Below are 10,747 nucleotides of genomic sequence, written 5' to 3'. Positions count from 1 at the left end.
GAAGAACGAAACTCTTATGAGTTTTTAACCCATTTTCGTTTTTTATTTTGGTGTTTTATCAAACAACTTGAGAAGAAGAGAAATTTTTTGTGATCATTTACCTTCATTTAAGTTGGTGTTTCCTTTGGAGGCTTCAAAAAAGAAAAACGGAAATTTATGAGATCTGTTTCTTTTTCATATTTCAATGGCTCTTTGAGCAAGATGAAAGGAAAAGAAACTTTTATAAGAAGAAACTTTGTCAAATCCGTTTTTTATTTATATTTTGGGGTTTTTCCCCAGTAAATTGAGAAGAAAAGAAGTGTTTTATGAGTTTTATCACATCTCTTGTTCATGCATTATCTGAAGATCCTCCTCTAGCTGTGCATTTCTCTGTACATTCTTACCCACTGTAAAAATTATTTGTACATACAACCATTTGGCTTGTACATTTTACAAAACCTTCAGAGAAAAAAAAAAAGAGAAGGGAGGAGAAGTTTGGATAAGGTTCTAACCCACCTATACTTTACACATTTCTAAAAAACATTTTTTAGTTTATGATTTATATTACAAGTTTATTTAAGTTATGTTGCTGTGATTTTTATATGTTTCAAAACCAGTTAAACTATATTTTAAACCATACTTTTTACCTCAAGGTTTTACCCTATTATTTTCTAAATTTACTGGTTAGTCGGTACAAAAAAAGAAGAATAAAAAAATGGGATGTAGAGATGAATGGACGCAAGAAGGTAACTAATAAAAAACGAAGAAAAGTATATCAAATGCAGATATAACACAAAGAGAAAACTAAAGACAACATACAGTTGTTGTTGTCGTTTCATAGCTGACAAAAAAAAGAGGGGATAAAGGTGCATAGTGTACGAACAAATGACAGGCTGTCAACAAAAATCAAAAGTCAACAGAAAAGACAAAAGTGTCGGGTCCCACCCGATCGACACATTTTCCTGGGCAGCCAAAGACCTTCCTGAAACCCCAGCTTCTCTCGCCGGAACCTGGGCACCACCAACTGTTGCTCTCACCTTCACATAAAAAAAGGGGGTGGGGGGAGAATGGTAGTTGGCCCCGCCATCTACAGTGTACACAAAAGTTTTAAGAGCAGTTAACAGTGCCAATTCGCCAGCATCGATGGCTAGTTTTCCGTCTGCTACTCCATTTCCATCGTGACTGCCAACCACCACTGTACCATGTACCATCTCCTTCCTCTGGTCGGACTAGCCCTCGCCGGAAACGCTGCCTAACACCATCGCTGGCCGCGCTTAGCCAATCGACCATAGCAGCCTCATCACCATCAGCCATCCAGCAACCTCCAACCCATGACACGGGTGATGATAGCTGTGACCCATAATCTTTTCCTGATCTCCAACAAAGGCTTATATACCAACTGCCTTTGCTAAGGAACTCCACTTGAATCCCCGCAAGTGACGATCTTTGGAGAGTAAGCCTCATCACCAACATTGGCGCCACCAGTCGCTGCCAACTCCGATGACGTGCAGCTACACCCGACGAAGCACCATTGGCCCTTATGTTTCCCGATTTGCTGCAGGAAGTCGGAGTCGGGTTGCCGCCGATCGCTCGACGGCGCCCAGTGACAGCAGCCCCGGCTATCGGACCACAATTGGTATCAATTGAAGGGCCCCATTTCTGGATCTATAGCCGCTTACCGAAGATGTAGCATCGCCGACCATCCCAATCAACCGTCTTTCACCAATTATAATCATCACCATCGGACCACGCAGTTGGGAAATTCACAAATCCGACCTCGTCTTCAAAAGTCAGGACTTAAGTAGCATCATTAGGCAGGGGGCACCATCTCCAGTCGCGTTTCTCATTCTGGAACGTCACAATGAGACACCTAGGGATTTCTTCTTCCAAAAATGAGAAAATAAACTAGGGTGGGCCCACAAATGAATGAATGATTTGAGATTTTATTTTGGGCTCAACAATTTTATTGGGTTTCTCACTCAAATCAGTTTCTTGAGCTAGCCCAACAACTAAAATGGATATTTCTCACAAGGCAAATATTAATGGTCAACAACTGCAGTACCCGTTTGTTGAGATCTCGTCCAACAGAAACTGACTTTATAAGATACGTCACAGCTCGGATCGACCCGATGACCTAAAAATAATAATAATAATAATAATAAAAGAGGGGGAGGGAGAAGAGTAGTAGCCTACTACTCGCGAAACATTTCGAAATAACCCTCGGCAACCGCGTTGCCCGAGTATTAGCAATTATGCTGACCAACTCCAACCATTCATGTTGACCGACCCCCGCTAGTCTTGCCGCCCAGCTCTTAGTAGTCGCACAGCTTGACCTTCATTAGCGACATGACCTAGCTCAACAGCTGCAAAGCCCAACCACCAGCAGCTACTTTGTCTGACTCCCAGCAATCGCGCTGCTTAGCTCTCGCCAACTGTGCTACCCAATTGTGTTAGTACTTGGGTTGCCTAGCTCTTTCCAGCAACTATGTATCTCGCCTTTCAGCGGCTATACATCCGTCTTCGCCTCCCTTAAAGAAAAAAAGGGGGGAGAGTTGGTACGACACTATGTAAAAGTGATTTTTATTACCAAGGGGAAGAGTTAAAGTACATAAAAAGCTGACACCATGAATGATGGTGTATCCCCGAGGTGATGTTGGTATTCCGGATGGAAAGAGTAGCCGCGTGGTCCAACTCTCGGTATTACTGTTGCCCAACTCTCAATAGTCGTGTTACTCACCTATCGCTAGCAGCTCGCTGCCCGGGCCTCAACGGCCCTGCTGGCCAGTTCCTGACGGCGGTCTCGCTACGCACCACTTGACGGTAGCTACACTATCAAGCTCTAAGTAGCATCGCCACATAGCTCTCCGCAAACAGCCAAGACAGCAAGGCATCATTTATTAGTACGACTAGCGATGCAGCAAAGCATCAGGTACCATTCTGCTTTAACTCAAACTGGTCATACGAGCTAGACACATAGATTGTAGGGTGCTACGCCTAGTCATGCAAGGTTTAGTACCCTCTCCTCGAGTCGCCTGGCTTCTTAGCCCGACTCCATTATAGCAGCAAGCTCCGCATGCGAGGCTCAGCACCCTCGCCTCGAGTCGCCTGGCTTCTCAGCCCGACTCCATTATAGCGGCAAGCTCCGCATGCGAGGCTCAGCACCTTCGCCTCGAGTCGCCTGGCTTCTCAGCCCGACTTCATTATAGCGGCAAGCTTTGCATGCGAGGTTTAGTACCCTCGCCTCGAGTCGCCTGACTCCATTGTAGCGGCAAGGTCCACATGCGAGGTTCAGTACCCTCGCCTCGAGTCGTCAGGCTTCCAAGCCCGACTCCATTATAGCGGCAAGCTCTGCATGCGAGGTTAAGTACCCTCGCCTCGAGTCGCCTGGCTTCTTAGCCCGACTCCATTATAGCAAAATGCCCCGACCATTCCATGTGATGCTCTTCTGTGTGATTTATCTACGATCGTCGGCAGCCAAGCCCGATCCATTCCACGTGATGCTCCCTCGTGTGATCTATCTAAGATCGTTAGCAGCCGAACCCAATCTGTTATACGCGATGCTTTCCCGCAAGACATTTCCATGTTTACCGGCTGCTAAGCCCAAGCTATTCTCCTAAGTCACGCATCACAAGCTTCTCCTACACCATGATCTTGGTGTTTCCTCTCTCACAACCATCATGATTCTCCCGTGCTCGGACGATCGATGAAGTGTTACCCACATTACAACCTGCTATAGTGAGGATACTCTCCAGCAAGAAGGTCATCCCGACAGCGGCCCTGCTACCTATAGCCTCGTCGCGTATCCCACAACACCTCTGTTCCCTGGCTCTCGGAAACAGTTCTGCTGCGTAACCCTACCTGTAGCCTCGCCGCGTACCCCACGACATCTCTGTTTCCTGGCTCTTGGAAACGGTCTTGCTGCGCAACCCATACCCCTGGCCTCACCGCTTATCCTTTAGCACCTCTGCTGCCTGGCTCACAGCAACAGTCTCACCGCGTGTTTCCTACCTATAGCCTCACTACCTGTTCCTCAAGAATTCTATTGTCTAGCTATCGACAATAGTCTTACTACGTGACCCTCGCTAGCAACCTAGTCGCCCAACTCTCGGAATCTATTCCTCGCCTCCTCTAAGAAAAGGGGGGGGGGAATAGGGTTGGTACGCCGCAATGCAGACTATGTAGATGGTTACTGGTGACATCCCATCTCACATGGCTACCACAACAATCACGTCGGATAACAGTCTCAGGGACTGAATGGAAAGCTTAAGCTTCTTAGTTACCCTGGTCCGACATTTCACCGACATTAGTGTCGTGTAACACTATGTAGCAGCCTCGGTCCGCATGATCGCAGCAACAGTTATGTTGCATCTCACTGACCGGCTCGCACTCCTCTCAATGAAGGAGTATCAAGTCAGCTCAAGCAGTGTTTGGCTCATCGCATAACCCCACGACCCTCGTGGGCAAGGTTCGGTCATTCTCTTTATTATTTATTGTATTGGTGCTTTATCTAGTCCGATCCGATTGTCAGCAACCCAATCGCATCAACCTAGGGGGACTTGACGACGTATAGTTTATTTGACTAAGTCCAGTCCGATGTCATTGGCCGCGTACCAATAACACCAGACTGGGGGGACTTGATGAGATATGGTCCACTGGCATGGCCCAGACTGCTCTAGCGTGCCAGCCTAGCCTGGCGCGCTCCCGCTAGCCTTTCCTGGCGTTCTCCTGCCAACCTTGCTGGGGACTCCCTTGCCAGCCTCGCTGGGGACTCTCCTGTTGGTTTATATGACTAAGTCCAGTCCGATGTCATTGGCCGCGTACCAATAACACCAGACTGGGGGGACTTGATGAGATATGGTCCACTGGCGTGGCCTAGACTGCTCTAGCGCGCCAGCCTGGCCTGGCGCGCTCCTGCCAACCTTGCCTGGCGCTCCCTTGCCAGCCTTGCCTGGCGCTCCCTTGCCAACCTTGCTAGGGACTACCTTGTTAGCCCTGCTGGGGACTCTCCTGCCGGCTCGGCCAGGCACTCCCTCGCCTGGCACTCCCTTGCTATCTTCTCCTGGTGTGCGCCCGCCAGCCCTGCCCGGCGCCTCCGGGCGACCTTCCCAACTCCTTGCTAGTTGGGCCTGAATGGGGCTTGGCCCAAGGCCTGACCTAATTGTCCCCTATATAATGAACAGTACCTCCTCCATGGAGGGGGAGCTTCCCCTAGACTCTTCCCCCATGGCTCAGCCGCCACTATACTCCGGCCGGGTGGCTCAGCCGCCACCCGTCGCCGCCATACACCACCACTAGCACCAAGATGGTTCTCTCCAGCTATGGAGGACCATCTCAGATCTTCTAGCTGATCTAACTTGACCGTCGGAGCCCGCTCTCGGGGCACAGTCCCTGGGACGGCTCTAACGCGTCTCTCTGATTGTGATGTCAGATCTCCGCCGCAACAGAAGACCAGAAGACTCGCTGGAGGCTGATATTCCATCACGATGCATCACAATATACCACAAAATCTTCCATCCCTTTTGGAAGGGCTAACACTGGGGCTTCGCATAATCTCTGGCGAAGTGTCTCGAACGAGGTCTGCTGCTCTGGACCCCAAGAAAAAGCAACACCCTTCCGGGTCAACTTGGTGAGTGGCACGGCGATCTTGGAGAAATCCTTAATAAATCTCCGATAATAGCCGGCCAAACCTAGAAAACTCCTGATCTCGGTGGGTGATCTCAGCACCTCCCACCTCATGACTGCCTCGATCTTGGTTGGATCGACCAATATCCCATTCTGGTTAACGAGATGCCCCAGAAACTGAACCTCTCGTAGCCAAAACTCACACTTGGAGAACTTGGCATAAAGCCTCTCCGATCTCAGAACTCCAAGGATCTCCCTCAAAGGCTCCTCATGCTGCTCTCAGGATCTTGAATACACCAATATGTCGTCGATGAACACGATCACTGAGCGATCCAACATCGGTCTGCACACCCTGTTCATGAGATCCATGAACACCGCCGGTGCATTGGTGAGTCCGAAAGGCATTACCAAGAACTCGTAATGCCCATAACGAGTCCGGAATGTTGTCTTCTGGACGTCCTCCTCCCACACCCTCACCTGATGATAACCAGACCTCAAATCGATCTTGGAGAACCAAGATGCTCCCTGTAATTGATCGAACAAATCATCGATCCTCGGCAAAGGGTAACGGTTCTTAACCGTTAGCTTATTTAACTCACAATAATCAATGCACATCCGGTGCAAACCATCATTCTTCTTGACAAAAAGAATAGGCGCCCCCCATGGCGAACTACTCGGCCTGATAAATCCTTTCCCCAGTAGCTCCTGGAGCTGCAAGGATAACTCCTACATATCACGAGGCGCAAGGCGATAAGGCGCCTTGACGATAGGCGCAACTCCCGGAACCAATTCAATACCGAACTCTACCTGCCTCTCCGGAGGCACACCCGATAACTCCTCTGGAAACACATCTGGGAACTCATGCACTATCGGAACCTCATCAACCGACTTCGGTCTCTCTGAATCAACCCTCGCATCCATCACATATGCCACAAATCCCCTACAGCCTTGCTGTAGACTCTGTCTCCCTCTGGCGGCTGAACAAAATGCTGACCCCGTACGTGTACCCTCGCCGTACACCATAAGAACTCCCCCACTAGGGTCTCGAATCGTCACCAATTGACGCTCGCAGTTTATCACAGCTCCATATCGGCTCATCCAATCCATACCCACTATAACACATACGTCCCCCATCACGATCGGAACCAGATCTATCGGGAACTCCACACCGAAGATCTCAAGGACACATCTTCGAACCACATCCGAAGCATACACTGCTCGCTCATCAGCTATGGAAACTCGCAGTGGTCGATCCAACGCCTGTTGACGGGCACTAATATGCTGACTAAATGCTACGGAAACAAACGACCGACTCGCACCCGACTCAAATAATACCAACGCAGGCAAAGAACTCCCAAGAAAAGTACCTACGCATAACATCATATAAGCATAAAAACTCAACTCGAATAAAAGATGAAAAGAGAATACATACCAGCCACAATATCGGGCGCCGCGAGGACCTCCTCCGCAGTCAACTGAAATGCTCTCCCACGAGCCTTCGGGGCCTCGGCCTTCACCGGCCGAACCTCGGTAGCCCTAGCAGCAGGCGCAGATCCCTACGCTGATCCTTGAAGAAGTTGCGGGCACTCGGCCTTCCGATGGCCAGTCTGCTTGCAATGAAAGCAAACCGAAAATCCCTTGGGGAAATCCCTCGCGATATGCCCCTCCTTCCCACACTTGTAGCACACCCCAGCCCTGGATGACCCCTCGTGACTCTTACCGCACTTCCCATAAGTGCGACCCTTCGCGCCCCCAGATCTCGAATCAGCGGGTCTAGCCCGCTTGGCTGCCAGCTGAGACTGAGCCAGCCGCCGATCCATCCTCTGAGACTCGGCCTCCTCCCTGGCCTGAGTCTCCAACTCGATCTCCCTCTTCCGGGCATTTGCCTGGAGCTCAGCAAATGTCCGGTACGTCGAGTTCGCCACGAACTCCCGAATATCTCTCCTCAGCACACTCAGATAACGGCTCATACGAGCCTGCTCAGACGACACCTGCTCAGGGCAAAACATCACCCTCTCATGAAACTTCCTGGTGATGACTGCCACAAAATTAGTACCCTGCTTGAGAGTCAAGAACTCCTGGATCAACCGTTCCCTCTCCAACGGGGGAACATACTCTTCTCTGAACATAGCGGTGAACCTCTCCCAGGTCACCTCGGAAATCTCAGCCAAAGTGAAGTTCGTCGTCACGAGCTTCCACCAATCCTTCGCTCCCAGGCGGAGCTGGTTCAAGGAGAACCGAACCCTCAAGTGCTCTGGACAAAACACGTATAGAAAAATCCCTCGATGTCAGAGATCCACCTCATAGCGGCAATCGGGTCTTGCGTCCCATTGAACTCTGGTGCCTTCGTGTTGCTGAACTCCCAGAACAACTACGAGTCACCTCCCTGAGGTCTGGCAGCAGCAGTAGCTGCAGCTGCAGCAGCCTCAGTCAATGTTGTGTACCGCTCATCAAAAGTCTCAATCAACGTGGTCTTGATGTCCCCAAACATCTTGGGAATCTCAGCCCGGATGGCAGCAGCAACCTCCTCATGAATCAATCGACGGATCTCCTCGTCGCTGACACCACTGCTCTCAGGTGTGTGTCGAGTCCCAGCCATGATGCTTCTGAAATACAACAAAAATGATCAGAAACTCGATCGAGCATACACATACTCGATCACGCAATCCTACTTGTCCTTCGTTGTCCAAAAGATTCTTACTTGGAATGCCCACTGATCCGGTGTCTCAAGTAGTACGGGCCCAATACTACTGACCACACCGCATCAGTATTCAATCCAAGTCCTCCTCCTTGGATCTTGGATTATAACTACTCTACTCTCAAAGCATCTCAGCAGTAGAAATCTCCTAGGCTAAGACATCACAAATCAATCCACTCTAGTCCTAATATGTATACCTATCCTACTCTAGCATGCATAACATAACATATCTCATAACACATAATGTAAGGGTACTTTTGGGGATTCACCGTTCGGGCGATGGCTGATCGTACACACGACTCTGCTCTGTTTGTCTCAAAACTCTTTTTACTCTTTTCAAAAGTTTTACTTCGTTATCAAGACTTTTCCTCAAATCCTCAGTTTGAGTTCAGATACGCCTGAAGATGCATCCAAATCCCTCAAACCAAGGCTCTGATACCAACTTGTAACAACGTAAATTTTCAAAATAACTTTTTTCATTTTTAAAACATTCATTCATTCATAAAATAATGTCTAACACATTGCATCAAATGTTATTGTCACAAAACATCTCCGCAGAATCTCTACAAAAACTCCAATGCACGTGTGTACGAATCATGTCGGCGCCTTCCCGCGCTCATCACTAGTACCTGAAACACATAATGTTGGATTAGTGTCTAAGTCCTTAACTATTTTGGTATGTACTTGACCCGATGGTGCATGGTCCTTTTGGGTTGCCTTCACCAAAGCAACTTGATAGGATGAATTATGGAGAGAAATGATTAAATATGATTTATTAATATATTATGGGAATAATATATTAAAGGAGAAATCATATTGTTTAATTAATATTAGTCAATAATTAATTGGTAATTAGTTTTGTGACTAAAAGAGATTATTTAAACTTAAGGGACTGGAATTGTAATTATAAGATAATTGTAATTTGGGCCATGGATTACCTTATATTATAAGGTGGACGAATTCTATGGGGGAAGCCCATATGAAATCGTCCAAGGCCTTGAGGAAAGGGCTCCATGGGTTGCTTAGGGCTTAAGCATCCAAATTAGGGTTTCCTTGTTAGATAACCCTAATTGCCTCCTATATATATGGATCCCTTATGACCCAAAAACGTGGCTAAGACTTCTCTAGGGTTTGTAGACGTTTTTGGGCAGCCTCCATCCTCTCTCCTCTTCATCCTCTTGCTTATGGTGTTTGTAAACCATTAAAGGAGTGACACTTGTGACTCTAAGCTTCCAAAAGCCAATACAAGGAGGAATTGGGATTGTTATTGCTACATAACAATCAAGGTAACATCTTAAACCCATTCTTATGTTAATATGATTACTTGTATGCTAGAATTAGGGTTTATAGTCTTGGATAACTTGCATGTACAATAGAGAAACCTAGATCTAAGCATTGGGGTTTGTATGAGCACATAGGATGTTCTTATAGCCAAAACCCATCAGTGGTATCAGAGCCTAGACTGGTTTCTATTGTATTGATGCATTATATGTTTGAAAAATTCGTTTTTTTGGTTTCTGGAGGCTGGACTCGCCGAGTCCATAGCTGAACTCGCCGAGTCCATGCTGACTCGACGAGTCCATGCTTGACTCGACGAGTCAACTCGTCAGATGGGACTATCTTCGCGATTTCTTGCTGTTTTTGCTTATGGAAAGTTGCCTTATCACATTAGATCAATATAAATCCGATTTTTTGATATATATGAGTATATTCTTGATCTAATTGAAGATATTTATCAATTAATAAAATATTTGTTTCCTTATGTGATAATTGATTAATTATTTTGATTAAATTGGTAAATTGTTTTGCAAGAAATCATTAAATAAATCAAATATGGATAATTATGTGATTAATTGTTAATTTAGATTATTTGTTATTTGATCCTTGTGTTTTGAAATGTTTCATATTTTCCCCTTTAGGTTTTATAGTTTAAATTTGAACCCAAAATTTTTGTTGTTTTGAAATTTAAATAGTTAAAACCCTAATGTTTTGGAAAAGGTTTCAAAACTTGCCCTCAAGTTTTGGAATTTAAAATTTTGGATTAATAGTTTAATTTGATGTATATTTAAATTCTAAACCCTAATGTTTTGAAATGCTTCAAAAACTTGCCCTCAAGTTTTGGAATTTAAAAGTTGATTAAAAGTTTAATTAGGAATGTTAAATTCTAAAAACTCTAGTATTGTTTTGAAAAAGTTCAAATCACACCCTTATGGTTTTATTAATTAATTAAGGTGTATAATTAAAAGAAGTTTAATAAATCCATAAAAAGTTTAGGTTTACAATTTAATTGAATTAAAAGTATAATTGTTAAATTAGACCACCTAGTATTTTAAAAGTGTAAAATACACCCTATACTATATATATAACACTAAAAGTCTAACATTATATATATGTATGAGTAAAAGTCAGTCTTACCATTAGTAGGCCTCATTCACGAAGCTGGTCTAT

The sequence above is a fragment of the Lactuca sativa genome, chromosome 8 (genome assembly GCF_002870075.4).
Source record: "Lactuca sativa cultivar Salinas chromosome 8, Lsat_Salinas_v11, whole genome shotgun sequence".
Taxonomy (NCBI): Eukaryota; Viridiplantae; Streptophyta; class Magnoliopsida; order Asterales; family Asteraceae; genus Lactuca; species Lactuca sativa.
Note: the sequence above shows the minus strand (reverse complement) of the source record.